The following is a 6,161-nucleotide window of genomic DNA, read 5'->3' as shown; positions in this document are numbered from 1 at the left end:
TGTTCAAAGCTAGATGGAGCACTTTGGGGGTCTTGCTGGTACAGTGTCATTTACTGTGCAGTAATATATTTTAAAATATTTAAACATTCACTGTTTATTTGCACCCTGCCGTATACTTGTTAGGAACCCAGATCCTGGAGCGGGGCACCCTGAGTTCAAATCCTCACTGTTTCTTACTCTCTGGACAAGTTGTGCAAGTTGCTTATCTCTCTGGACCTCTTACTTCCCTACAGAGCGGGGATGATGGTTATACCTGCAATGTATAAAACAGAAGCCGGGAAGCCCTTCAATCAGTACATAGTGTCGGTGCTCAGAAATGCTCTCCATGATTACGACTGAGATTTATAGGAAAAGGACTTGAAATAGGTCTGTGTTTCTCCAGCTTCTCTCATCCGTATCATCTCCACATATCACATTACTGTTATTTTTAACTTCTTATTATTTTTAAATTGTCTAGAGTCTTTTTGAGACATGGTCTTGCTATGTAGTCCAGGCTGGCCTTGAACTCACAGCGATTCTCCTGCCTCAGCCTCCTGAGTGCTGGGATTACAGGCATGTGGTACCACACCTGCCCACCTGTCCTTTTTTAAATTTAATTTTATTTGTTTTAATTTGCAGTGCTGGGATTCAACTCAGGGCCTTACACGTTAGGCAAGCACTTAAGCACTGAGTTACATTCCCAGCTCCAGACATACATTTTTAATCTTCTCCTACGACTTTGGTTATTTATCTTTCACCATTTCCCATCTCACTCACCAGCTATTTGCTCATTTGATAAAGAATAATTTTTGACCTTTGAAATACGGAACTTGCCAATAAATCAAATTATTTATTACATTTGAACGATAGTTAGTGCAATGCTAAGAACAATGTTACTAAGCCCTATACTCATGTTAGTTGATGAAATTCTTACCGTACAATAGGGGTTGGCTGCTATTATTATTCCCAGTTTGCAGATGGTAAAAAGTGGGGCACAGAGCAGATAATTTATACTAACTAGGTCACTAGCTCCTTAGTGAATCAGACTTCAAAACCACGCAGAATGGATCCAGAAATGACCCTTAGCCATTAGGTGCTATGTGATGTTTTGATCCTGGGTCCTTCCTTTTTTGTTGTGGTACCAGGAATTGAACTCAGGACCTTATGCTTGCCAGACAGGTGCGTATGCCACTGAGCTATATCCCCGGCCTTCTTCCTCGCCACCTCCTGCCTCTGGGTCCTTCCTGAATCCTGGGGTCCTTCCTGAATTCTATATGGCGTACCTCTGCAGTGATCATTTGCTTTATGGTCTTTTGTTGAGTCATTCCATTTTGGTGGATGCTGAGTGTGTTCCAGTTAGCACCTAAGTAAGGCACTTCTTCCGTGGGACTTGGGTTTCCTTCAAATGATAATGTCTCTCAACTCACTTTAGCTCTGCTATGAGCCTGTGGTATGTAGCTACCCCATGCAAAAAGTAGAGACTAGTCTTCACATCTGCCCTGTTTCAAAGTCAGATGACTTAACGAATGATTTCAATCAAACACACATTTCTCAGGGATATCAGCTTGAACTCCACGTGTAATCAGCTGGCTTGCTATTGATCTTTATTCTGCTCTTGCAAACATTACTGAGTGAATTTTGATTTCTTAGCCCTGAGAATCTCTAGAGAAAAGGTTTAGGGAAACTGGGCTTGGATGTGGGAGGGAGAAGAGGAAAAGGGGGGAATCTTTTACAGATCTCACAAATTTGTCCTCTTAAATCTGGCCCAGGTGGTTGTGTGTCCTTGAAGAACTGGTACTGCGATGGTTAAGCACATGGGTTTTAGAACTTGACACATAGATTCGAACTCGAATTTCCTTTTACTAGCGGTGTGGTCCAAGGCATGTTGCCAAACCTCTCTGAATCTGTGTTCTCCTCTATAAAGGGAGGTGATAAATAGTGGCTGGAGGAGAAGTTTTAACCCTGCCTTATGGAGGAGGAGTGACTGAGCTGCCTAGCAGGATCAGCCTTTGTCAGATCCGATCCCGGTCCATGTCATGTTGACTCTAGAATATGTTGGTGGCCACCAGTGAAATGGATCCTGGATGTGTGGGCTTAGCAAGAGCAGGGCTCCGAAGCATCTTGTGATAAACGTGGACCCAGCTTGATCTCGTGGAGGGAAAGAAGCAGTACATTCTGTGGAAGGCTGAGGCTTCGTTTGAAAGCCGTCTTCCAGCCGCATCTGCACAGCCTGCCCGACACTAGCATTGGGAACCATGGAAAGGGAAGCTGATTCAAAGCATATCTGAAAAGGCGGGTCTTGATAGAACACTCAGATGTGTGACTCAGGGGACCAGGTCAGGGTGGTGACCCAACGGCCCGCCAGGACAGAAACAATGGATACCTTCGGGATCTAAATATAGACCGTGAATGTCAGGGAGCAGGATCCAATGCTGGCAGGCATCTTGGGAGTGTTCAGGAAGCAGCCCCTGGGTGCTGGCCCTTGCTCGTAGCCTTCTTTTTATGAATAACTTAATCCACGTTCTGGCTTCTCCACCTCCGTGGTGCCTGCCTGGCCTGGCCGCCTGGTCCCTTTCCCATCTGTCCCCGCTGTGCCCTCTGTGACGCTCACCCCTCCCCCTTTCTTCCCTCGACCCCACCAGGCGCCTCCAGAAGCCCGGTGTTCACTCCCGCTTCTCCTTGTAGGTGGGACTAAGAGTACTTGCGTTTGGGGGTCCGTGCTCCAGGTTCTGCAGTTAACCTTGGGCAGTGCTAGCTTCCCTGGAACCAAGTTCTTCATCCAGGGGCAGCAGCAATATGTGAGGTGTGACTGAAAAGTATGGTGAGTGTTTAAATGTTTAAAAGTTTATTAAAATGAAAAATACATTGCCGCTGACACTCCTGCCCCAATATTCCCCTTCCCCCCTAGCACGCTTATCCTGTCGTTCTTGCTGCTTTCGGAAGCAGTTCTGGAGGGCCTCTTTTGTGTCTTTAGTTCTGCTGGTGAGTCAGTTGAAGACGTTTACTCTTCATGGTCATTTTGACTTTGGGGAAGAGCCAGAAATCGCAGGGTGCCGATTCAGTGGATAAAGTAGTTGAGAACGTGCCATAGTGTGTTTATAAGCCTGCCTTTTGTTGGATGGTGCTCAGCAATAATCGTTGTATTTTGGGTTTTGTTTGTTTGTTTTTGTCTTTTTGAGACAGGGTCTCCCTATGCAGTTCAGGCTGGCCTTGAGCTCACTTTGTAGCCCAGGCTGGTCTCGAACTCCCAACGATCTTCCTGCCTCAGCCTCCTGAGTGCTGGGGTTACAGGCGTGCACCACCATGCCTGGCAATCATTGTATTTTGAACACATCACATAAAGACAATCACAAAAGAGGATGTTCAGAACTGCTTCAGGAAGAGGCAAGAACCATGGGATGAGCGTGTTCAAAGCTAGATGGAGCACTTTGAGGGTCTTGCTGGTAGAGTGTCATTTACTGTGCAGTAATATATTTTAAAATATTTAAACATTCACTGTTTATTTGCACCCTGCCGTATACTTGTTAGGAACCCAGATCCTGGAGCGGGGCACCCTGAGTTCAAATCCTCACTGTTTCTTACTCTCTGGACAAGTTGTGCAAGTTGCTTATCTCTCTGGACCTCTTACTTCCCTACAGAGCGGGGATGATGGTTATACCTGCAATGTATAAAACAGAAGCCGGGAAGCCCTTCAATCAGTACATAGTGTCGGTGCTCAGAAATGCTCTCCATGATTACGACTGAGATTTATAGGAAAAGGACTTGAAATAGGTCTGTGTTTCTCCAGCTTCTCTCATCCGTATCATCTCCACATATCACATTACTGTTATTTTTAACTTCTTATTATTTTTAAATTGTCTAGATTGGGGGGGGTTATTTTGTTTTTAGGTGCTAGATTCATCCTAGGCAGTAATAGTCCTGAAACCACAGGTTGAATGTGTGTTTGCATATTGTAATGAATATGTATGGGTCTACTGCATAAGGTCTGAAATGATTTCATGTCACACCGGGGCCCACTTCCCACACTCCGGGGCTGAAGAACTAGTGAGTCTGAGCATCTGAGGTCTAGGTTTCTGCCTGCTGGCGATGTGGCTATATTCATCCCACTGGAATGAACAGTGACCCACCCTTTCATCAGACCTGGCTCCAAAGTCAGCTTTTGAACCCCAATTCGGTGTCAAGTGCCAAAATGGTCAAAATATGCATCTCTGTATCCTTTCCTGTCTTCTTTGAATAGGCCGTTACCAGCTCAGAGAGGAAGTGAAAGGAAAGTCACAAAATAACCTCATTTCTGAAACCTATAAAAAGATCTCTCTCTGCCTGAAATCTCTGGAAATAGTACAGGAGACTTGTCTGTTGGCTTTTGTTGAGTGACAAGCACCCCCGAACTCAGTGGCAAATAGTAACAAGCATTTATTCTGCTCATAGGTGTGCAGATGGGCTGGGGTGACCTGCCCCATGTGGACTCACATGTGTTTGTCTCTTGTGGGGGTCAGAAGGTCCAGAGGAGCAGGCTGAAACATACGATGTCTTAATGTATAGGCTCAGAATTGGCACACCGTACCTTCCTCCCATATTCCATTGGCTAGAGGAAGGCACGGACCAAGCCATGGAGGTCAGAGGAGGGCAGAAATATGTGCTGTGAATAACTTCATCTACCGCAGAGATCATCGTTCATTCTACACTGGTACCATGTCCAGTACTGATCCCCCTGACAGGGGCAATCTAGGAGCAGAAATGCTGAAGGTGATAAGAACAACTAACTACACCTGATGAGAGACGGGAGCGTGGGTGGAACTTAGCAGCAGGGAGGAGTCAGGTGAGAGATCATCCCACTGTGGGAAGATGGGCCAGCTTTGCATCACAGAGGCTCGGGTTCAAATCCCATGAGTGTTTGTTTCTTTGTACTCGCTGGGGGCTGTTTTGTGTGCCAACTCTTCAAGCACCTGCAGCTATTAACAGTCTAGCACCTGCACACACTAAGACCTTAGCGTGGTGCGCGGCCTCACACAGTTGCTCGGAATCCCCAGCTCCCTGCCTCTTTGCGGTCACATGCGTCCTGAATGTCCTGTCCAGCGAGTCGCACGTAGTCACGAACGTTTGTGTGCAGGCCCCAGCCCCGGTGGAGAGCTCTGCTCTAATCGTTCACCTCCGTTCCTCCCCCTTCCCTTCTTCCCTTCTCCTTGTCCTCCTTAAGAAGCTGATGTAGCGGAAGGGATGTTTGAGCACCACTGTCCGGTTCAGAGTCTGGCCCACGTCAGCGGCCCACTGAGTGTCTTCTAGATAAGCGAGGTGATGAGGTGTTGGCGATGCCTCTCTGGTGCAGAGGGCCACAGAAGTTTTGTGCTGGATGAAGTAGGAGATTGTAGATCGTCGATATTCTTTATTTGATGGATTATGCAACTGAGATCCAGAGAAGTTAATTTGCTTGTCCAAAGGCACACAGCTAATCATCACCTTTATCATCATCATCATCAAATTAATGTCTGTCCCCAAGCAGATGATTTTTGCTCAGATACCATTAGGTCTTATTCACCGGGTACCTTTTCCAGCATACAGTAGCCATTCTGATCCATCCGTTTTATGGGGCATGTTACAAAACTGAGTTTTCTTGTCCTTTGTGTCCCAAGCCAGAAAACGTGGATGACAGAATCACATACGCCTTGTCTCAACTGTAGACTCAGTGTGGGGCAGAACCCTGGTCCCCTCTTTCTCTGGCCTCCCCTTTCTACTCTGCCCCGCCAGCCTCCCCCAGAGCCGTGCATGCGGACAGCAGAGGTGGGGCCTCTGGCTGCGGCCAGGTCACTGGAGGGTGGAGGGGGCGTAGGGACGGAGCCGGGAGAAGCCCATCCCCGCAGTCCTGGAGATCTTACTTGGAGCCATTCTGCTATTCTTAGTATTGAAGGCACTTTGTTCTCTGGCACATTGTTTTAAGAGCCCCGGGAAATCGGTCCCGCTCGGGGTCAGCGCCGCCGCTGCTTCCTGCCTGTGGCCGCCCAGGTGGGGAGAGTGTGGTTGGTTTCGGGCCGGCCCCTTGTCGGCAGGGTCACCCGCAGCCTTCTGCTCTTGTTGCCCGTCTGTGCACGGGGCAGGGAAGGGCAAGCAGGGAGAGGGAGAGGTTCCAGTGAGTCCGTTTTTCTTTATGGCAACGTTAGCTACAGTTATTTCCACGTAAAAGGAAA

The 6,161-nt window shown here is 47.6% G+C and overlaps 1 protein-coding gene across 1 annotated transcript in view; it reads left to right on the top strand.

Annotated features, from left to right (window-relative positions):
- Arhgef3 (Rho guanine nucleotide exchange factor (GEF) 3) overlaps positions 1–6,161 on the top strand; it is a gene marked incomplete in the record, with an annotated part of 322,049 nt that overhangs the window by 133,863 nt on the left and 182,025 nt on the right.

The sequence above is a fragment of the Chinchilla lanigera genome, unplaced genomic scaffold (genome assembly GCF_000276665.1).
Source record: "Chinchilla lanigera isolate Chin_1 unplaced genomic scaffold, ChiLan1.0 scaffold00029, whole genome shotgun sequence".
NCBI classification, from domain to species: domain Eukaryota; kingdom Metazoa; phylum Chordata; class Mammalia; order Rodentia; family Chinchillidae; genus Chinchilla; species Chinchilla lanigera.
Note: the sequence above shows the minus strand (reverse complement) of the source record. Positions and strands in the feature narration are given on the sequence as shown.